This window comes from Pelophylax lessonae (genome assembly GCF_965119305.1).
Source record: "Pelophylax lessonae genome assembly, chromosome: 3".
Lineage (NCBI taxonomy): Eukaryota > Metazoa > Chordata > Amphibia > Anura > Ranidae > Pelophylax > Pelophylax lessonae.
Window position 1 is genome coordinate 111590992 of NC_138770.1, and position 24347 is coordinate 111615338.

Below are 24347 nucleotides of genomic sequence, written 5' to 3' on the forward strand. Positions count from 1 at the left end.
ACGTTGCAAGTTCAGAAACCCTGCAAGCAGAGGTGATTGCCACCAAAAAAGCAACCTTCTGAGAAAGCGTAAGCAGAGGAATCTCCCGAATAATTTCAAAGGGAGGCTTTTGGAGAACTGAGAACACCAAGTTTAAATCCCACAGCAGTAGAAAGGACCGCACCGACGGAGTCAGGTGTCGAACCTCTTGAATAAAAGTATGCACCAATGAATGTGTGGCTAAGGGTAGCTGAAAAAAAGACCACCAAGGCAGACACCTGGTCCTTGATGGTACTCAAGGCCAACTTCTGCTCAACACCTCATTGAAGGAAGGTCAAAACCCAAGCCACCGGAAAAGAACGAGGATGAACACCGATCGACTCACACCACGAAATGTACGCTTACCACATTACAATAGTAAATCTTCCTAGAGGTAGCTTTCCAAGCCTTAGCAGTGTCATAATCACTGACCCAGGTAAACTTCTATTCTTCAGCACCTGACTTTCAACCGGCAGGCCGTCAAAAACCAGCGACTATAAAGCAGGATGGAAGATCGGCCCTTGAGACAGCAGGTCCTCCCTGAGTGGCCTTCTCCAAGAGATGTCAGCGACCAATCGCACCAGGTCGGTGTACCAAGACCAATGAGGCCAGTCCGGGCCACCAGAATGACCGGAATCCCTTCAACCTTGATCCTGACTGTGGAAGAAAAAAGGTACTCCCCCGTGAGACTCTTAACTATGTCATCCAGGGTAGCCCCAAACAGGCGATTGTCTTTAAAGGGTAAATCAGTCAGAGCTTTTTTAGAAGTCTGGTCCGCAGACCCACACTTAAGCCACAATTCACGCCTAAGCACCACTGCCGAAACAGATAGCTTAGAACTCAAGGGAGCCGCATCCAAAGAGGCATCGCAGACAAACTGCAGCCCCTGGACAAACTGAACTGCCAACTCAGCAAAGGCAGGGGGAAATCTGCTAACCCTTTAGATCATGGCACAAAAGTTTAGCCTACTCAGTTAGTGTTTACGACACCAGGGCAATGGCCAGGACCGGCCTCAGCACCGAACCAGCAAAAGTGAACATATTGCAGGTCACAGACTCAGCCTTTCTATCAGCCGGATCTTTAAAAGCCAGAGATTCTTCTACCTGAATCATGGTTGCCTTGTTTAACCCGGAGACAGGAGAGTTCACCACTGGTGGGACAGTCCACTTCTTGAGGAGAGGTTCTTCAAAGGGGAGCCTCACCGCAAAGCATTTAGGAACCACAAAGGGAGATTTTGGACAGTCCCAATCTTTATGGACAAACTTGTCAAAATAGGAGGGATAACGGAACACTTTTGCCGTGAAATACAGCTTGTGGGTGCCAAAGGGTATGGCCACCTCCGCAGAAGCCTCAGCTGCATCCATTTTTAAAGTCTCCTGCAAGGATGTAACCAGTGCATCAACCAGCGCCTTCTCATGCACAGCTACAGGTGTGGAGGAATCATCCTCACTATCTGATTACAAGGAAGCGTGGCTACAAACCCTGCAGGGTTAGCCACGCCTGCAGCGACAGAGCCAGATTCAGGATCTGATGAGACAGATGAGGAAGGGGAGGACGGGGGATGCTTTTTGCTAGTCTGATGCCCAAAGGCCACCTCCACACGGGGAAACAAAGCACTTCAGGACCGCTGTCAGTGCATCAATGGTGGGCTAGGACCCTGAGGGACCTGCAGCCTCTGAGAGGGGGTCAGGTGGGAAAACATGCTTCTGAGACTCCATAGAGGTAAAGGGGGAACCCACCAGCAAAAAGTGTCTAGCACCACTATAGGACTCGCCCACCGCACCTGTATCACCACAGGGGTACCTGAAAGCAGAGCACCCCATAACATGCAACAGAGAGATGGGAGGGACTGCACCAGAGCTCACCACCCCACCAGAGTAGCACCAGTCTGCACCAGAGATAGTCAGTATCCACATGCAGCTTCAAGGGGAAAAGGTAACCCAGGAGTTAACACCAGGGGAAAAGGAGGAGCCCCCATAGCCAAAATCGCTGCCCAGAGGCACCATTGTCATGGCAGCCGCTCCCAATGCACGCCAGATCAATCAAACATGGCAGCAGGACCAACCAAACATGGCCGCTGACATAGAAATTCATACAGGCCCCAAAGTAATGGCGCTGACCACGGCAAAATGGCCACCACACGCGGTGGCAATGAAGCTCCCAGGGACCCAGGAGGAAGGGGGGGATTTGGGCTACAGCCATCATGGAAGGGGGGATCCAGGCACAGGACCACCATCAGTGGCCAGCGCCCACCTCAGCCGGGAAGTCCGTCCGCCGGTGGAATGCCCACCTGCCCCCCTCATTACAGTGCAGCATACAAACCCCAACCATCTGCAAACCTACCTTGCTACCCCAGAGGGGGTGGAGGGGGGCACCAAGATGGCCCACCAAACAAAGTGGGTGGGGGAGAGGGAAGAAGGAGAACCCGCAGGTCCGACCATCCCAGGGAGGGTCCCGTGTCCAGCCCAAACCACATCCAGGGGGAGAGGGAGGGACAGCAACTCACCATACTGCTAACCAGGCGGGCACCACTTTAGACAGAACTTCCTCACTATAAAAATGGGGGGCTGTTGGCCAGAAGGAACACTGCAAATCGGGCCAAGACCTGGTCGTGTGTGACCTCACAAGGTGTTTAACTCACAGGCCAGCCCCCATCCGGTGGGGCTATGTCACATCTGACCTAGCGAGGAGCTCTAGTCTGTGCGCGCCTGCTGGTCATACTGGAGGGACCACAGGATTTAGCTATCCACCCCATCGCCCAGCCTGGCAGTTGATTGTGGATCTTACAGGAAAAAAAAAAATCAGGAGAAAAAAAATGCCATTTAAAAAGAAAAAAGAGATCCCGCCAGGAGACTAGGTCCTTACTCCTGACTAGGCAGAAAAAACTGAGGGCCTATAGCAGAGAGGGGGATGTATACCCACTGGGACTGCCCATAGGCGTAGTCAAGTCTTTTTTCTGTCTAGTGTCCTACTCCTGTAGGGGGCAATATAACCCTATGGTTCTGAATATGGAGCGCTGTGTCTGTCAATGAACAAAAGAGAAACACCATTTTAATCCTGGCAGGCTTTAGAATAAAGTGTATACTTTTTTTTTTTTTTTTTTACACTAAAAATTACTTTTTTTAATTACACTGGTCAAATATAAAAAAAAAATCTGTTTTTAATTTTTTTCTATAGATTACATAGAAAATAAAATAATTTTTTCAAGACAATATCAAAAGCCCAACCCATTCTACAAAAGACAGTCAGGGGAGTTCAGAAGGAATGCCTAAGGCACTCTTTAGAATTCTGTCTTTCCTGCAAAGGACAAATGTTGGTGGGAGTGACAGATTCATGAAGATGTTGAAGTGGAGTGTGGGGGCGCAATGAGACCAAAGTGTCCATGTAGACCAGGCATCACTAAATGGCGGACCGAGGTCCGGATCCGGACCCAGTTAATGTCTCATCCGGACCCCTGCGGTCCCACCCTTTAGAGTCCTTCTGCCCACAGCCATCACCACTGCCAGTCTTACAGAGCCAACAGCTGGAGGCAGGACAGCTATAGACAGAGGGCGGGGGCTATCCAAGTTAACAAGCAGGCTATTGGTTGTGAGGATACAGGGCAGTCATTGCACAAACATGCGATTCGGACCTCTGCTGGAAGAATATTTTACTGACTGGACCTTTGTCAATTTTAATTCAATACCAATGATGTAGACACTCCGCCCTCAGTGCAACTGTGTTTCCTCTCTGTTGCAGTACCTGTCCGACAACAAAACTCAATGTATGTCATCATGCAATGACAAGGATATTGCTGAATAAATAAGCCACTAGAGGAAATGTAAAACATGCCCTGGTCCTTAAGGAGAATGCAGGTACAAGAGCTGAAGTGGTTAAGAAAAGGGGAAGTCTGTGGTATGCCAGTATTATAATGTGGTCGTTCCTTTAACCCTGGTACAATTCAGCAACCCTTGACATTTTATAAGTTCCATTTAAAAATGAAGCTGTACTGTAGAACTCTATAAAATAAATATTTCACAGCATTAGATAGCTTCCGTACAGCTACAGATGAAGCTAACACCAGCTACATACCTTTGACATCTAGCAGTTACCAACATTTTAAAAATACATAACATTACAGGGATTCTAAGCTGATGAAGTGGGGATGCGATACAAGCAATTTGGTTTCAAAGGACCATACACACTCCACAATAGATCATGTCTTCTAAGTAGGCTCATTTAATGGTCTTAAAGTGTTATGAAACCCAAAATGTTAAAATTTCAATATACCCGTGCCTAGCTTTAAGCAAACCCTATGGGCAATTTTTTTTTTTTATTCTTAATTCAGTCTTTTTTATTGCGTTCAATTAAGGCCCCATTCACACTAGTGCGACTTGTCCCGCGATTTTGGACCGCAAAATCGCATGACAAGTCGTTTTCCATTATTTTCAATGAGCCCCATTCATATCAGTGCGTTTTGAAGTCGCACCGACTTCAAAGTAGTTCCTGCACTACTTTGCCACGATTTTAATGCATTTTGAGGCATATAGCCTTGCCCATGCTTTCAAAATCGCGGCAAAAATCGCGCCGCGAAATCGCGGCAAAATTGCGTTGCAATAGTGTGAAAGGGGCCTTAACCCGGTGAACCCACCAAAAAAAGGCTACTTCTCCACTTTCTACCTGTAGGATTCTCCTGCAGTACAACCCTAAGCAATTGTTGTCATCCTGCAGGGTGCTCCCAAAAAGAGCGGCAGGTTGGTGTGCCAACATACCTGTCCTGGTATCTGAAAAAGCTGGGTACTTGTGACAATGGTGTGCACACATGTACTGGAAGCTGCACACGTGTACTGGAAGCACACATGTACTGGAAGCTGCATGTCACAGCCGCTGAGGTGTGCACAACAATGATGAAAGCAAGAGATAAAATTGTACACAAAAGAGAATAAAGAAATACAAATAAAACTGGTGATCATGCATTGCTGAGTAGTAGAGCATAATAAATTCTAGTGCTAAAGTTTATGCTTGGGTCAATTGTGATCTACCTATTGATTGCGGTATGCGACGGGTAGCCCGTGACCATGCCATGCCAGCCATCAGCTGAACCCTTAACGGTGCGTTACATACTACTGACCTTGCCACTCTGCATTACATGCTGCTGACCCCTGCACTGTGCGTTACATACTACTGACCTCTGAAATCTGCACTGCATACTACTGACTCTTGCACTCTGCATTAAATTACTACTGACCCCTGCATTAAATTACTACTGACCCCCGCACTCTGCAATAAATTACTACTGCTGACCCCCGCACTCTGCAATAAATTACTACTACTGACCCCCGCACTCTGCAATAAATTACTACTACTGACCCCCGCGCTCTGCAACAACTACTACTACTGACCCCCGTGCTCTGCAATAACTACTACTGACCCCCGCGCTCTGCAATAACTACTACTACTGACCCCCGCGCTCTGCAATAACTACTACTGACCCCCGCGCTCTGCAATAACTACTACTACTGACCCCCGCACTCTGCAATAACTACTACTGACCCTCGCGCTCTGCAATAATAACTACTACTGACCCCCGTTCTCTGCAATAATTACTACTACTGACCCCCGTTCTCTGCAATAATTACTACTACTGACCCCCGTTCTCTGCAATAATTACTAATACTGACCCCCGCGTTCTGCAATAATTACTACTGACCCTGGCGCTCTGCAATAATTACTACTACTGACCCCAGTTCTCTGCAATAATTACTAATACTCACCCCTGCGCTCTACAATTACTACTACTGGCCCCCATGCTCCGCAATAATTACCACTGACCCCTGCATTCTGCAATAATTACTACTGACCCCTGCACTCAGAATTACATAATTCTGACTCCTGAACTCTGTGTTACATACTATTGACCCTTGCACTCTGTATTACTACTGCATCTGAAGTCTGCTGAGTAAATTTTACAGAGGAACGGGGAATTTGTAATGTGAATGACTAACTTAAGGAGGAGATGTTTTTAGTGGAAAGGCAGCATTTTTACTTGTAGGAGGATGAGCGTTCGTTACTGCAGACCTTTGCATTGTGTATTACTAACCTCTACATTGAGTGCTGCACTGAAATCTGCACTGCATACCACTTATCCCCTGCACCCTACAAGAATTGCACCTTGCTGTTTTTTGTTATCTCTTCTATGTGGTTCAGTTAGCTCTAAACCTCTCCAGGGTTGCATACCCCTAGTTTAATAGCTTGCCTACAGGGCACTTTCACCCTCCTCCTGCCCAGGCCAAATTTTCAGTTTTCAGCGCTGTCGCACTTTGAATGACAATTGCGCGGTCATGCAACACTGTACCCATATGAATTTTGTTACCATTATTATGAGACAGATAGAGCTTTCCTTTGGTGGTATTTAAATCACCACTGGGTTTTATTTTTTTCTAAACGAAAAAAGAAAAAGTTTTTCTTAGTTTCGGTTATAAATGTAGTAAATAAGTAATGTTTCTCCTTCACTGATGTGCGCTGATAGGAGGCATTAATGTGCACTGACAGGCAGCACTGATGGGGCTGCACTGATGATCAGTGCCCTGATTATCAGCGTAGATGTCCCCTATGTGGATTGCTGCTTACCAGCTCTGCTCTCATGCACCGTTAGGCTGGCCATACATGATCCAATTTTCTTCCAATTTTCTTGACATTTACCTTCAACTATGTAGTACAAAGGCCTGCCTAATTGGATACAAGTGAAAGTGTTGTTAAGCTTTGACCTCATATTATGTGGTTTGTGGTAAATCGAACAGAAAATTGTACAACAAAAATTGAACATGTATTGCCAGCCTTAGCGTGAGGAGAGGACTGACGATTACTGGCAAATCCTGCTTAGACGGTGATCAGCTGAAACTGGACACAGCTGATCACATAGTAAAGAGCAGCTGTGATTGGCTCTTTACCCCAATCTGTGATAAGCTTTGTCCAAAGGACACAGTGATCACAGATCCCTGCTGATGTGAGCCGCAGGGGAGGCAGGAAGCGTGATCACAGGAGGATGTCAATAGACGCCCTTCCAAAAATGTGTGACCGATCTGTGGCCGTAATTCGACTACAGCAAGATCGTGAAGTGGTTAAATTAGAGTTGCAGCCTAAGGGCTCTTTCACACATGGAGTCTGTCAGCAGACTCAGTTTTTCTCAGCGGGGGATCAATCCGCCAATCCCCCGCTGAGCAGGCTGATGACAGCTCTGTCTCTGCGCTGTGTGCGGAGACACAGCTGTCAGGTACCCATGCATCTCTATGGGGGAATCAGATGGGAACGGACCGTCTGTCCGCTCTCATCCGAGCCGATCCGATCTGCTGGACGGATGGAAAATGGGGTTTTCATCTGTCCAGATTTAACGTATCGGATGTCAGCGGACATGTCTCCACTGACATCCGATGCCCCATAGAGATGCATGGGGTGTCCGTTCAGATCCACCAAAAAAACTGACAGGCGGATCTGAACGGTCCGCCTGTGTGAAAGGGGCATTACACTATATTTATCAAATTATCACCCAAGCTGCCTAACCTGTATAAAAAAAAAAATGTATATATTTACCTATTTTTAGTCTGCCTCGGCACTATCATGTGATCCAACCCCTGAGTCAGAAAGCAGCTGCTGCAGAGGAGAGTAGGGAGTGCCAAAAACAGCTGGGACATGGGAGCCTATGGGTGATGTCAGATCCCGGAGTTCATAGCTATTGTCAAGAACCCCCTTCTCTCTCGTCAGCCCCTCAATGACGCAGGGAATCAAGAGATTGTAACAGGCTAAAAATAGGAAAGAACTATATATATATATATATATATATATATATATATATATATATATATATATATATATATATATATATATATATACACACACACACATATACATATACATACATACACATATATACACAGTGCATTGCGAAAGTATTCGGCCCCCTTAAACTTTTCAACCTTTTGCCACATTTCAGGCTTCAAACATAAAGATATAAAACTAATTTTTTTTGAAGAATGAACAACAAGTGGGACACAATCATGAAGTGGAACGTAATTTATTGGATATTTCAAACCTTTTTATCAAATAAAAAACTGAAAAATTGGGCGTGCAAAATTGAGCCCCCTTAAGTTAATACTTTGTAGCGCCACCTTTTGCTGCGATTACAGCTGTAAGTCGCTTGGGGTATGTCTCTATCAGTTTTGCACATCGAGAGACTGAAATTTTTGCCCATTCCTCCTTGCAAAACAGCTCGAGCTCAGTGAGGTTGGATGGAGAGCGTTTGTGAACAGCAGTTTTCAGTTCTTTCCACAGATTCTTGATTGGATTCAGGTCTGGACTTTGACTTGGCCATTCTAACACCTGGATATGTTTATTTGTGAACCATTCCATTGTAGATTTTGCTTTATGTTTTGGATCATTGTCTTGTTGGAAGACAAATCTCCATCCCAGTCTCAGGTCTTTTGCAGACTCCATCAGGTTTTCTTCCACAATGGTCCTGTATTTGGCTCCATCCATCTTCCCATCAATTTTAACCATCTTCCCTGTCCCTGCTGAAGAAAAGCAGGCCCAAACCATGATGCTGCCACCACCATGTTTGACAGTGGGGATGGTGTGTTCAGGGTGATGATCTGTGTTGCTTTTACGCCAAACATAACGCTTTCCATTGTTGCCAAAAAGTTTGATTTTGGTTTCATCTGACCAGAGCACCTTCTTCCACATGTTTGGTGTGTCTCCCAGGTGGCTTGTGGCAAACTTTAAATTACACTTTTTATGGATATCTTTAAGAAATGGCTTTCTTCTTGCCACTCTTCCATAAAGGCCAGATTTGTGCAGTATACGACTGATTGTTGTCCTATGGACAGAGTCTCCCACCTCAGCTGTAGATCTCTGCAGTTCATCCAGAGTGATCATGGGCCTCTTGGCTGCATCTCTGATCAGTCTTCTCCTTGTATGAGCTGAAAGTTTAGAGGGACGGCCAGGTCTTCGTAGATTTGCAGTGGTCTGATACTCCTTCCATTTCAATATTATCGCTTGCACAGTGCTCCTTGGGATGTTTAAAACTTGGGAAATCTTTTTCTATCCAAATCAGGCTTTAAACTTCTCCACAACAGTATCTCGGACCTGCCTGGTGTGTTCCTTGTTCTTCATGATGCTCTCTGCGCTTTAAACGGACCTCTGAGACTATCACAGTGCAGGTGCATTTATACGGAGACTTGATTACACACAGGTGGATTCTATTTATCATCATTAGTCATTAAGGTCAACATTGGATCATTCAGAGATCCTAACTGAACTTCTGGAGACAGTTTGCTGCACTGAAAGTAAAGGGGCTGAATAATTTTGCACGCCCAATTTTTCAGTTTTTTATTTGTTAAAAAAGTTTGAAATATCCAATAAATTTCATTCCACTTCATGATTGTGTCCAACTTGTTGTTGATTCTTCAAAAAAAAAAAAATTACAGTTTTATATCTTTATGTTTGAAGCCTGAAATGTGGCAAAAGGTCGAAAAGTTCAAGGGGGCCGAATACTTTCGCAATGCATTGTATATATATATTTTTTTTAACACAGGTTAGACAGCGTAGGTAGGTAGGTAGGAGAGGAGGAGGGGGTGGGGAGGGGGCATTTTTAAATATAGCTAGTGCTAGGCTGGAATGCCATTTGAAGCAAACCATAATTGAAATAAATAATTTTATACACAAAAAAGGAGTGACATTCTTGAAGTTTATCTAAACACAGAAACTTAATATACTACAGTCCTTAGATGTGATGGTTGCATTAAAGTGGCAGTAAACACAGTAAGGCCGATGGGGTCCCTTTTGCTCAGCGGGGATTGGCGGATGACAGCTCCATCTCAGCTCTGTGTGCAGAGATGGAGCTGTCAGATCCCCGCTCTCCTCTATGGGGGATCGGATAAGAATGGACCGCCTGTCTGTTTTCATCCGATCTTATCAGATCCAATCCTCCAGACGGAGGGAAAATAGGGTTTCCATCCGTCTGGATTTCACAGACCGGATCGGATAGCAGCGGGTGTCAGTGGAGATGTCATAGGGATGCATTGAGCATCCGATTAGGTCCGCCTGAAAAACTGACAGGTGGATTGGATCAGAAAGCCTGTGTGAAAGGTACCTAAAAAAAATGTTTTAAAATGCCCCTCCCTGCAGGTGTAAGTCAGAATGTACTACACTAGCACAAAAGGAAAGACTTACCTGTCATAGTGTGCCCTCCAGCTCTGAGCTGTCACATCATTGTGGCACAGATCGGATATCATTAATGTATGCTAAGCTGTGGCGGGGCTCAATGTACATTAAAGCTGACAGGCAGAGGAAGCATTTATGACAAAAGAGACCGGTAGGATCTCTTCTGTCTTAAAAGTTCTGTCAACGATTTAGGCCCTGTTCACATACAAGCGACGCTACTTCGCACCGCGACCTCCGAGGTCGCGGTGCGAGCAGCGCGCCGCGACCTCAGAGCGGCCGCCACGGACTTCATAACATTGAAGTCTATGGCGGTCGCCTCCAGGTCGCCCCAAAGAAGCTCCGGACCCTTTTTCTAAGTCGGAGCGACTTGTGTCGCTCCTATTAGAACGGGTCCGCAGCTTCCCTATGGGAGGCGACCTACGGCGACCTGTGAGGCGACCAGTTCGCCTCACAGGTCGCCTTAGTGTGAACGGGGACTTAAAAAAAAAAAGGGCTTAATATAAATGTAGTTTTTTTTTTTTTTCAGGCTTTTAATTCCCCATTTTCTCCTGCTGATCCTGCCACTAAACACACATACTGTATTATATGTACTGAAGATCAGCATTGTCACCCAACGATAGGGCAGCCTTTTTCAACCAGGGTGCCCAGGCATCCTGGTGTGCCTTGAAGTTTCTTCAGGGGTGCCTCAGCAAAATGTACCAAAATTTGTATACAAGGCAGCAGGTGGATGAAGCCTGCCTTCTACGTTACACAAAGTCACAGGTTTTCGTTGTGCACCGTTACAACTCTCTAGCTGCCAACCTGCTAAGGAGCTAGGATATCATCAGTTGATAAGGACGATGTCAGTCTCCTGCGTAGCATGCTTGTTTGACTCTCCCCTGCTTGTCTCCATAAGTTTTAGGGTCCTATTAGATCAGTGATGGAGAAAACTGAGGAAAAAGAGAAACATTGGCATACTAGTCAGTACCAACTTGTACCTCTAAAGTTGGGTGTCCTACGTGTGTGTGTGTTGCTGCATTATGTAAAACTATTAGAATCGTTTTAAAATTTTAGGATGGGGTGTTCATAATGTTAAAGGGTGCCTCAAGACTGTCCATAACTTCTGGGGTGTGCCTCGACTAGAAAAAGGTTGAGAAACACTGCGATAGTGCATGACTACAGAACACTTCCCTGTCTCCATAACACAGGGTGTTCTGTAGTCCAGAGAGGTGAACCGGACAGGGCTGATAACCCTGCTTGAGATAATAAGAGCAGAGAGAACTTGTGAGTGCACAGGATTTCTGGCAGGATAAACAGGTATTTTTGCAATGCTCAAACTACTTTTAAAAGTATCGACTTAATGGGAAAAAAAAAAACATTTATACTCACCTAGGTGGATGTAGCATTGATCTGATTGATCCCTGTTCTCTGCACTGAGAACTGAGCGATCAAACACCACTGTTGGTCTCCCCCTTCTCTCTGAGCAGAGAGCCATGACTGTCTGCTCTCCCCTCCAGTACTCACTGGAGCGCCGGGCTGTGGAGGGGGAGGGAGTGGATGGCTCGGGCTCTCAGCAGATCACTGAGAGGCTAAGCCAGCTGCCTGTCCAGGTATCTGGGAGGATCCCAACATTAAAGTCAGGATCCCTCCAGAGTCTGGACCTGCTAAGTGATGTCAGCCAACATAGGACTTTAGCCCGCTGTCAGCTGAATCTGAGTCACAGGAGTGCAGAAGGAACTATACCCCTGTGACCTACAGGAGAGATATAGCCAAACAGCTTTGGCCATACTTCTCCTTTAATGGTATATTTACAGGCAAAAAGTTTATATACTTTTATTACTGGATCAGCTGTAAGGTCCCATTCACATCTGCGCATTACGCCTATGCACTTGAGGGGGCTGCCCGCAGCAAAGTAGCATATGGAACATTTTGCCATGTTCCGATTTTCATGTTTTTAACTGTTTGCCAACCAGCGGCCGTGGTTTTACAGGGGAAGGTCGGCTTTGTCCTGCAAAACAATGTACCGCTAGTGGGGGTGCGTGCACGCTGATTGGCCACAGGGGGAGTCAATCAGCAGGCCTGGTGGCCGCGATGTATGCCGAGCACCCGCGATCGCTCCCGGTAGAGAAAGAATGGCGGTCTGCCATTGTAAACATGGCAGACCGCTGTTCTGTCAGTAATGAACACAGGGATCCTGTGTTCCTTCTATTTAGGAACACAGGTCGCTGTGATCAGTTAGCAATCCCAACCCCCCCCCCCCCAAAGTTATAAAGCACCCCCTAGGGACACATTTAACCCTTTGATCGCCCCTGGTGTTAACCCCTTCCCTGCCAGTGTCATTATTACAGTAACAGTGCATATTTTTAGCAATGATTACTGCAGTAATGTCACTGGTCCCCCCAAAAATGTCAGTTAGGGGTCCGATCTGTCCGCCACAATGTCGCAGTCCCGCTAAAAAAAAAAAATAATATGACAAATCTTTCCCCTACAGTAGTTTGTTGACCCGATAACTTTTGCACAAACCAATCAATAAACACTTATTAGGATTTTTTTTTTTTTTTTAAATATGTAGCAGAATACATATTGCCCTAAAATGATAGCAGAAAGTAAAACATATATATATATATATATATATATTTATTTTTTTTTATAGCGCTGAGAATTGTCGTTTTTTTTTGTTGTTATTTTTACACAAAAATTTAAAATCGCATAGGTTATCAAATACCACTAAAAGAAAGCTCTATTTGTGGGAAAAAAAGGACATCAATTTTTTTCGGGTACAACATCGCACGGCCGCGCAATTGTCAGTTAAAGCAACGCAGTGCCGTATTGCAAAAAATGGCCTGTTCATTAAGGGTGTAAAACCTTCCATTCCAGAAGTGGTTAATATGCGGTTTAACAAAACAAAACATTTTCCAGCCATGTTTGGGGTGACATTAACAACAAGGGGACCCGCATTTTTTGGGTGCCTTTCCAGGAAGGCACAGGTGTAAATGGGGTCTGAGAGCTCATTTCACACCAGGTGTGTTGAGCTACTTTAACCAGCATAGATCAACACAAGGGCACATAGCAAACAGCTGATCTCTATGTACCCGGCTCACACCATACGTGTGCATTGCAACACGCCGCCCTGATGTGCTTTGCAGTGCATAGAAATGCAGATCTTTTTATTCCACCACAGCACATCACAATCCACCGCAGCACAAAATGTTCAATGAAAATTTTGTAATTTTAACCAGTTGACTACTGGGCACTTTCACCCTCTTCCTGCCCAGGCCAATTTTCCGCTTTCAGCGCTGTCACATTTTGAGTGACAATTGCGTGGTCATGCAACGCTGTACCCAAACAAAAATGTTTGCATTTTTTTGAGACAAAGAGAGCTTTATTTTGGTGGTATTTAATCACCACAGATGAAAAATACTGAAAACTGAAGGAAAAAAAAAAGTTTTTTTTAGTTTCTGTTAAATTTTTTAAATACCGGTAAGTAGTTTTTTCCTTCAATGATGTGCGCTGATGAGGCTGCACTGATGAGGTGGCACCGATATGCAGCACTAAAGGGGACTGATGAGCACTTATGGACACTGATAGGCAGCATTGATGGGCACTAATAAGCGGAATTTATGAGAAGGCACTAATATGCAGCACTGATAGGTGGCACGGATAGGCAGCACTGATGGGCACTGACAGGTACCACCAATGGGCAATGATGATCAGTGCCCTGATTGTCAGTACAGATGTCCCCACTGAGGAATGCTGCTTACCGGTGTTCCGTGAAAAAACCCTACCCGTGAGAATTCCCTACCCTCGTCACTTCCGGTGCACCTACGTCATTGAACAGCTGAGCAGCCTAGCAGTGCTCATGCTCTAAGCTCCGGAGGGTAGGGAATTCTCACGGGGTAGGTTTTTTTACGTTACACCGCATCAGCTGTTGCCGCGGTTACATGAAAACATCTCGGCTCCTACCCATGTCACTTCCCTGAACTCGGCTACTAAATGTAAAAGCGGCGGGTGTATGAAAATATAAATCACGGAGATCTCGGCTCTGTGATTTATATTTTCATAGACCCGCCGCCGCTTTTACATTTAGTAGCCGAGATCAGGGAAGTGACAGGGGTAGGAGCCGAGATGTTTTCATGTAACCGCGGCAACAGCTGATGCGGTGTAACGTAAAAAAAACCCTACCCCGGGAGAATTCCCTACCCTCCGGAGCTTAGAGCATGAGCACTGCTAGGCTGCTCAGCTGTTCAATGACGTAGGTGCACCGGAAGTGACGAGGGTAGGGAATTCTCACGGGTAGGGTTTTTTCACGGAACACCGCCTCTCCCCTTCTCACACTGTCAGCAAGAGGACAGGAGAGGAATGCAGAGAACCTGCATTTCCTGTTTACACTGTAATCAGCTGTGATTGGACACACCTGATCACATGGTAAAAACCTACGTCATAGGCTCTTTACTGTGATTAGTGTGCCGCTGATTGTCATGCTACCCAGCCAGAATGGGAAGACCCAGAATGAGAGTGCTCCCGCACGTCTGTCATTTTACTATACCATGGGCGGGAAGCAGTTTTTTTTCAGTTTAAAATGGAAAGGGATTAGAACCCGCCAGATGTTTAGTGCTGTTGTGTTTTCATTAGAAAGATTTACTCCTATTACCGAGAGTAAAAGAAAATCCCAATTTTGGGTGGCCACCAAAACAAAAATAGAGGGGAAATCTACCAATGGGGACACTTGTTCTAGTGACAACAAGGGATTGCCTCACTTTGGAGGGAATAACTCTCACTTCCTGTTTTGGCTGTAGAAGGACAAGAAGTGAAAGGGAACCTCTCCAATGGGACACAGATGGCAAAAAAAAGACAAAACCTTACTCTATTCAAAATGAAAAATAAAAAAAGTTAGTGCAATATGTTTTAATAATGCATCACACTTCCCTTACACAATGCACACCAGCCTGTATACGGGTTATACAGAGCGTAACGCACACCGGCTAGTGTAAAGGGGCCGCGTGTATACGGGTTATACAGAGCGTAACGCACACCGGCTAGTGTAAAGGGGCCGTGTGTATACGGGTTATACAGAGCGTAACGCACGCCGGCTAGTGTAAAGGGGCCGTGTGTATACGAGTTATACAGAGCGTAACGCACACCGGCTAGTGTAAAGGGGCCGTGTGTATACGAGTTATACAGAGCGTAACGCACACCGGCTAGTGTAAAGGGGCCGTGTGTATACAGGTTATACAGAGCGTAACGCACACCGGCTAGTGTAAAGGGGCCGTGTGTATACGGGTTATACAGAGCGTAACGCACACCGGCTAGTGTAAAGGGGCCGTGTGTATACGGGTTATACAGAGCGTAACGCACACCAGCTAGTGTAAAGGGGCCGTGTGTATACGGGTTATACAGAGCGTAACGCACACCGGCTAGTGTAAAGGGGCCGTGTGTATACGGGTTATACAGAGCGTAACGCACACCGGCTAGTGTAAAGGGGCCGTGTGTATACGGGTTATACAGAGCGTAACGCACACCGGCTAGTGTAAAGGGGCCGTGTGTATACGGGTTATACAGAGCGTAACGCACACCAGCTAGTGTAAATGGGCCGTGTGTATACGGGTTATACAGAGCGTAACGCACACCGACTAGTGTAAATGGGCCGTGTGTATACGGGTTATACAGAGCGTAACGCACACCGGCTACTGTAAATGGGCCGTGTGTATACGGGTTATACAGAGCGTAACGCACACCGGCTAGGGTAAAGGGGCCGTGTGTATACGGGTTATACAGAGCGTAACGCACACCGGCTAGTGTAAAGGGCCCGTGTATATACGGGTTATACAGAGCGTAACGCACACCGGCTAGTGTAAAGGGGCCGTGTGTATACGGGTTATACAGAGCGTAACGCACACCGGCTAGTGTAAAGGGGCCGTGTATATACGGGTTATACAGAGCGTAACGCACACCGGCTACTGTAAATGGGCCGTGTGTATACGGGTTATACAGAGCGTAACGCACACCGGCTAGTGTAAAGGGGCCGTGTGTATACGGGTTATACAGAGCGTAACGCACACCGGCTAGTGTAAAGGGGCCGTGTGTATACGGGTTATACAGAGCGTAACGCACACCGGCTACTGTAAATGGGCAGTGTGTATACGGGTTATACAGAGCGTAACGCACACCGGCTAGTGTAAAGGGGCCGTGTATATACGGGTTATACAGAGCGTAACGCACACCGGCTAGTGTAAAGGGGCCGTGTATATACGGGTTATACAGAGCGTAACGCACACCGGCTACTGTAAATGGGCCCTAAGCCCACGTTCACATTGGTCCAATTTGACATGTCAAATAGGAGCTGATTTCCAGCAACTGCGCCATCGGAATCGGTGCGACACTGACTTTGCAGCACCGCACCGATTCCCAAAAGTGGTTTCTGTACTACTTTTGGCAACTTCGGGGGGCGATTTCCATAGATGTCTGTGCAGGAACCCCAAAGTCGGACTGAAATGCCGGCCTGAAATCTTCTGAGTTCAGCTGAACTCGCACAATTTCAAAATGGCCTCAGTGTGAACCTGGGCTAAGGGCTCATTCACACAGCGGCATAGGCCCATACAGCGTGAAGAGCAGGCCTGTTTATGCGCTCAGAGCAGCGTGAAGGCGGAGTGGCTGTGTAAACTCACCCACATATCTGAGATAGGTTGTTGCACAGGGGCGGGTGCATGGCCCTGAACGCAGTGTGCGTCTGGGGCTACATACCTGCCCCACTGAGTTGTGCAGGTAGGTATATAGAGACACTCCACAGGACGTCTTCACGCTGCTCCGGATGTATAAACAGGACTCATAAGTCACGCTGTATGGGCCTGTGTGAATGAGCCCCAAATCTCCTTGCTATGACCAAGTCTTTGCACAGAGCATTCCTCATGCCCTGGAGATCAAACACCAAAACCAAGATGGAGGCACAGTTGTTCCTGGAAGGCTGTCTGTGTTGCAGAGGGAGAGCAGAAGACAGACAAGCATAACCATAGCACTACCCACACACTTCACAGACATGATTATTCTTTCATTCAATGCCTGGAGACATTAGCATGGAGCATTAGTTGTCAGCGGCATGCTGGGATATGTAGTTCTATAGCAGAAGGTCAAAGGTTAGCATGTTTAGCTGTCTGTTAGTAATACAGGGAAGTGTACCCATCACTAGCCCTCCAGCTAAAGCAGGCACGCACGCAGTCCTACATAGAAGCAGCGCCTTGTGTTGCCATGGTAACGGCGTCCAGGCCTGTTTTCCCGCCCAAACCTCCCAGGGCTCTTACCTTGTCTGAGGGGTGACCTCCTGTGTGAGGCGGCCGACCGGACACCGGCCAGGTCCCTGTGTAATAGCAGGGCGGCTCCTGAGCTGTGTGGGAAGTGTGTGTCAGCTGTTTCCGTGTGCTGCATGTTCTGTGCCTGCCCACCCACTGCTGCAATACATACACACAGTACAGCCATACACACTGACACAGTGCTGGGGACAGGCAGAGTCCAGGTTCTGAACAATGTCCATTATTTATCATACAGTCCTCAATAAATATCCATGCAATGTCTGAAGAGTAACCCCCTGTCACCATGTGTTACATCTGTATTTTATTACTGCTTAGAGACAAAGGCAAACATTTTATGCCTCATTTAGGCACAAGTCAAACCTGAGCGTTTTTCAGCTCGTAAAACGCTTATCCCTGAAGTTTTAAAACGCACAACAAGCAAAATCCCATTCATTTCAATGGCCCCTGTTCACATATGAGCCTGACGCTCCAAAAAGTAAATGAGCTTCTTTTTTGGCAGATAACAGGTGTTTTTGTTAGATGGCAATGCCTGCCTCCAAAAGTTTGAAAAACGCCACAAAAATGCCTGAAAACGATACACTCAGGCTACGTTCACATTTTGGCGTTGCTATTTACAGGCGTTTTTGTGCAGGCGTTTTTAGGTTGACTAGTGACCAATGGAAAAAATAAAAATGCCTGTAATCTGCCCAAAAAGATGCTCATGTACTTTTTTGAGGGACGGGCGTTTTGCTAAAGGTGGCGGAACGCTCAGATGTGAATAGGGGGCATTGAAATGAATTGGATTTGCCTTGTTGGGCGTTTTTAACGCTGAGGTTTAGAGCAAAAAACGCCTGTGAATGGAGCCTTAGTGTCCATTCACACTAGTACGGCTTGGACCGCGACTTGTCAGCCTGACAAGTCGCGGTCCGTCACGCTCCCATAGTGTAGTACAGGAGCCGTTCTAATAGAAGCGACACAAGTCGCTCCGACTTAGAAAAAGGGTCCTGTACTACTTCGGGGCAACCTGGAAGCGACTTGCATAGACATTCATTTTATGAAGTCCGTGCAAGTCGCGCCGAAGTCGCGCTGCACGCGACTTCACAGGTCGCCCCCTAGTGTGAACCGGCACTTAAGCCCCGTACACACGTACTGATCGTCGGCCGAACGATCGGCCGTCTTTTGTCCGGTGCTGTCTTGTCTGTTGAAAACTGCAAAAGACTGCACACAAATTTTGTCGGCCAACAACAGCCGACTGCAGAAGTGATGTCATGTGATGGTTAACTTTCCTTGTCTTTTTTCTTTTCTGAGCATGCCCAGTCTTGCTAATCGGCTGTCTGTCGGCCGAATTCTGTACTGACTGGCGAACAATCGGCCGTTCTGGTGTTGGCCAACAAAAATTTTAATGCCTGCAGGACAGATTCTGTTCGGCCGAAAATGCGCTGTCGGCTGTCGGAAGCATCATACTAACAAGCCTACAATTGGTCGTCGGCCGAATATTTACGGCCGACAATCGGTACGTGTGTACGGGGCTTTAGACTTATGGGGGAAATGTGGCAAAAACTTTGTTGAGCTGCGTTTTTACTGTTCCCCCAAGTGCAAATGGCAGTGGACAGGAGTGTAAACATCACATGTGTCAAACACAAGGCCCGCGGGCCGAATCTGGCCCTCCAGGCCATTTTATGTGGCCCTCGCTCCTCTTCTGCAGCTGCAGGAGAGCTCCAGTCCTCCTCTGGTCCTCCTCCTGACCCTGTACTTTCTGCTTTCCAGCAATGCCTCCAGCTTCTTCCCAGCAGCAGCACAAGGTAAGGGGGTTGCACTGTAATGTAAGGAAGGATGGGGGATTCAACTTCTGATGGTGGAGAGGTTCTTGGTGTCTTATGTAAGGGTAGGGGATGCTCTGGACATCTAATCTTACAGATACTACCGGCCCCTTTGAGACCAATCATAATGCTGATTCGGCCCGCAATTAAATTGAGTTTGACACCCCTGGTCTACATGCTGCAGTCGCAATGCTTCACAGACGTAGCAAAAGCTACCCAACATGTCACCAACATTGGCTGTTCAAGCAAACGGAAGCACCGCAAATGCCCTGCCACCACATGCAATGCACAAAGTTGCAGCTCATTTGTTGGCAAAAATGGGGTTAAAACAGGCAATGAGGAGGAGTTACATCACTTCCTCCCCACCTGTCAATCGCCTCTAAAAAGTGATCCAAACACAGATCACTCTTCAAGAGATTAATACACAAAACAAAAATGCACAAAAGACATTATGAGACACATTGAAATTGATTAAAAAAAAAAAAAAGGTTACATTTTATTGAAAATACATATCTTAACTGCTTCTGACCTGGAAAGGTTTTACCCCCTTCCTGACCAGGCTGTTTTTTGTGATTCGGCACTGCGTTATTTTTAACTGACAATTGCTTGGTCGTGCGATGCTGTACCCAAATAAAATTGATTTCCCTTTTCCCCACAAATAGAGCTTTCTTTTGGTGGTATTTAATCACCTCTGCGGTTTTTATTTTTTGTGCTATAAGACAAAAAAGAGCAACAATTTTGAAAAAGAAAATATATATATTTTTTACTTTCTGCTATAAAACACATCCAATAAAAAAATGTAAAAAAAGCTCTTAGATTGTAAGCTCTAACGAGCAGGGCCCTCTGATTCCTACTGTAATAAAGTGTATTGTATTTGTACTGTCTAACCTCAAGTTGTAAAGCGCTGCGTAAACTGTCAGCGCCATATAAATCTTATATCATAATAATAAGAAAAAATCTAATTTCTTCATCAATTAAAAAAATCCCAATAAGCGTTTATTGATTGGTTTGTGCAAAAGTTATAGTGTCTACAAACAATGGGATATTTCTATGTAATTTTTATGTATTTATTTATTTTTTTACTAGTATTGGCGGCGATCAGCAATTTTTAGTGGGACTGCGACATTGCAGCGGACAAATCAGACACCTAACTGACACTTTTTGAGGACCAGAAACACGAATACAGTGATCAGCTAAAATAAAATGCACTGTCACTGTACGAATGACACTGACAGGGAAGGGATTAACATCAGGGGCGATCAAATGGTAAAATGTGTCCCTAGGGGGTGCTTTCTAACTGTGGGGGGGTTGCACTGATTGGTGGAAGGCAGACATTTGGGTTTTCCATCTTGCAGAACGGCAATCTGCCTGGTTTATATAGGTAGATCACTGTTCTGCTTCTCCTTGAGATAATCGCGGGTGGCCGGCGAAAATCAGGTCCGCTGATTGACAGCTCCGATAGCCAATTACGGTGCGATGGCGCCTATGGCGTCTAGATGGTGCCATCTATTTGCTATTGACCAAACCGACGTACAGGTACGTCATCTCGCGCAATAGCGCCACTTTGCCGCAGTATATATGCGGCGGCCAGTGGCAAGTGGTTAAAAAAGATTGACATGAGATATGACATGCTGCTAAATACATCAGCAATCACTCTTCATGAGAGACGTGAATTTAGACATAAGTACCAGGGGCAGGAGAGCTATTGCAGCCCCACTGTCAAAGCCATTACATGTTTTCACATTTTGTCCCGAAGCCACAACAGGAAGTGAGAGGAAGTCTCTCTCCCATGAGGAAAAATCCCCTAAGTTATCACCTGATCAGATATTCCCCATTAGAAGGTTTCCCCTCCTCTCCTGTTGGGTTTTTGCAAATGCAAATTTTTACTTCCCATCGCTGATAGTCTTCACCAGAACAAATAAAGGGGGGAACAGCCGTAATGGAAGAAGTCTGTGCTCTGGGCATTCGCCCCTAGACACATACCGCCCTAAACGGAGGTACTGTTAGGTACTCCATCATAGGTGTGCGCAGCCTATTGCATTAGGGTGTGCCCCCCAAAGCCCAAACACATGTGCATGCGTGTGTCCAGTATATATATTATATATATATACACACACAGTATCTCACAAAAGTGAGTACACCCCTCACATTTTTGTAAATATTTTATTATATCTTTTCATGTGACAACACTGAAATGAAGAAATGACACTTTGCTACAATGTAAAGTAGTGAGTGTACAGTTTTTATAAGCCCCCTGGTCGCCTGACAGGTCGCCGTAGGTCGCCTGGCATAGAGAAGCTGTGGACCTGTTCTAATAGAAGCGACACAAGTCGCTCCGACTTAGAAAAACGGTCCGTGGCTTCTTTGGGGCGACCTGCATTGACTTCAGTGTTATGAAGTCCGTGCCGGGCCGCTCCGAGGTCGCGGTGCGAGCAGCGCGCCGCGACCTGTGAGGTCACCCCGGGAAGTCGGATCGCCCCAGTGTGAACGGGGCCTAACAGTGTAAATTTGCTGTCACCTCAAAATAACTCAACACAGCAATTAATGTCTAAACCGCTGGCAACAAAAGTGAGTACACCCCACAATATTTTGTATGGCTACCATTATTTTCCAGCACTGCCTTAACCCTATTGGGCATGGAGTTCAGCAGAGCTTCACAGGTTGCCACTGGTGTCCTTCTTCACTTCTCCATAATGACATCACGGAGCTGGTAGATGTTAGAGACCTTGCGCTCCTCCACCTTCCATTTGAGGATGCCCCACAGATGCTCAATAGGGTTTAGGTCTAGAGACATGCTTGGCTAGTCCATCACCTTTACCCTCAGCTTCTTTAGCAAGCCAGTGGTTGTCTTGGAGGTGAGTTTGGGGTCGTTCTCATGTTGGAATATTGCCCTGTGGCCCAGTCTCCAAAGGGAGGGGATCATGCTCTGCTTCAGTATGTCACAGTACATGTTGGCATTCATGGTTCCCTCAATGAACTGTACCAATGTATGTAGACAGCTTGAGGGTAGGTTGTTACCATAATCCCGAAAATTGTGCAAGAAGAAAACCCCCTGGTTGCTGGGACTTTAGCGGTAACTTATAAACAATCTTTAAATGTAACTTTTGTAAAATTTTGATTTTATTTTCAAAATGGTGAAGATAATAAATGAAAAAGATGAAAAAGAATATAAATATAATAAAGGTGTCATAGCATCAAATACTATATAAGTTGCTGAATTACATATTTGTACAGTCAATACAATACAATCATTGGTGAATGAATCACAGAATACTGCTGAAGGAGTGTCAGACAGAGTCCAACGCGTTTCGAATTCTGTTGAGTACAGGAGTCTTCCTCAGGGAATCTGTATACACTCCTGTGAAGTACAATTTAATATAGATTAGCAGTCCCAAACAAGGGCATACAGAGTATATATTACAGAGCTTGAAAAAATGCATATGCGATCAGTTCCTCCCTTGATGTTCACTGGGATCAATCCCACCTCCCCCTCCCCCTAAGGGGTGTGCGTGCCCCCCCCCCGGGTGATAAACCATAGGGGGAGTCCACAACATCCCATTCAGAGCCCATAATTGAATAGAGGATCTGATCCAGTGTGAGACACGTACCTGCAGCAGAAATCGCACCTCCTGGAACTATTACCCGAGGGTTTCAGAAACTCCCAGATTAGAAAGCTAGAGCCAGGTGTTTTTGTGAAGGTTTCTCTGACCTATGAATGATGGATATATCATATGTCATTTGATCAGGGGGAATTAAACATTAATTTGCTAATTATATATACCCGGGGGGGGGCCACGCACACCCCTTAGGGGGAGGGGGAGGTGGGATTGATCCCAGTGAACATCAAGGAAGGAACTGATCGCATATGCATTTTTTCAAGCTCTGTAATATATACTCTGTATGCCCTTGTTTGGGACATCTAATCTATATTAAATTGTACTTCACAGGAGTGTATACAGATTCCCTGAGGAAGACTCCTGTACTCAACAGAATTCGAAACGCGTTGGACTCTGTCTGACACTCCTTCAGCAGTATTCTGTGATTCATTCACCAATGATTGTATTGTATTGACTGTACAAATATCTAATTCAGCAACTTATATAGTATTGGATGCTATGACACCTTTATTATATTTATATTCTTTTTCATCTTTTTCATTTATCTTCACCATTTTGAAAATAAAATCAAAATTTTACAAAAGTTACATTTAAAGATTCGCTAAAGTCCCAGCAACCAGGGGGTTTTCTTCTTCCTCAATGAACTGTAGCTCCCCAGTGCCTGCAGCACTCAAACCATGGCACTCCCACCACCATGCTTGACTGTAGGCAAGACACACTTGTCTTTGTACTCCTCACCTGGCGGGCAGCTCTGTCTCTGCGCTGTGTGCAGAGACAGAGCTGTCAGGTCCACGCTGTCCTCTATGGCGGAATTGGATGAGAACAGACCGCCTGTCCGTTCTCATCCGATCCGCCAGACGGATGAAAAATAGGGTTTCCATCCATCCGGATTTGACGGATAGCATCCGATGCCCCAAAGAGATGCATGGGGCATCCGTCCAGATCCGCCTGAAAAACTGACAGGCGGATCTGAGCGGTCAGCAAGTGTGAAAAGGGCCTTACACAAGCTGTACACTCACTACTTTTCATTGTAGCAAAGTGTCATTTCTTCAGTGTTGTCACATGAAAAGATATAATAAAATATTTACAAAAATGTGAGGGGTGTACTCATTTTTGTGAGATACTGTATATATACTGTGTGTATATATATATATATATATATATATATATATATATATATATATATATTACACACGCTCTCTGATAAATAAATCTAAAAATAATTTTCAAATGTATTAAACCGTGGATGGTGTCAGTAGGGCACCTCTCAAAGACAGGCCGGTGGCAGTGGTGCTGGACAGGGTATACTAAACGCGTGGTGTGCATGGGGCCTTGGATGTTTCTGAATTTGAGCTACTGCATTAGGGATCATGTACACCAGCATACAATTGTACAGATCTGTAGTTTATAGGAATCTAAACACCACAGTATTGTAT

General features: G+C 45.8%; 1 protein-coding gene across 2 annotated transcripts in view; it reads right to left on the reverse strand.

Annotated features, from left to right (window-relative positions):
• The window catches only part of PLA2G7 (phospholipase A2 group VII), a 115137-nt gene that overhangs the window by 71521 nt on the left and 19269 nt on the right, over nt 1–24347 (reverse strand). The window contains exon 1 of one of the 2 annotated variants that reach the window (XM_082249202.1): nt 17487–17579. The exons of the other annotated variant lie outside the window; for it this stretch is intronic. The gene's annotated coding sequence lies outside the window, so the exon portion shown is untranslated. Of the gene's footprint in view, nt 1–17486; nt 17580–24347 lie in introns of those variants that run through there. 2 annotated transcript variants of the gene reach the window in all.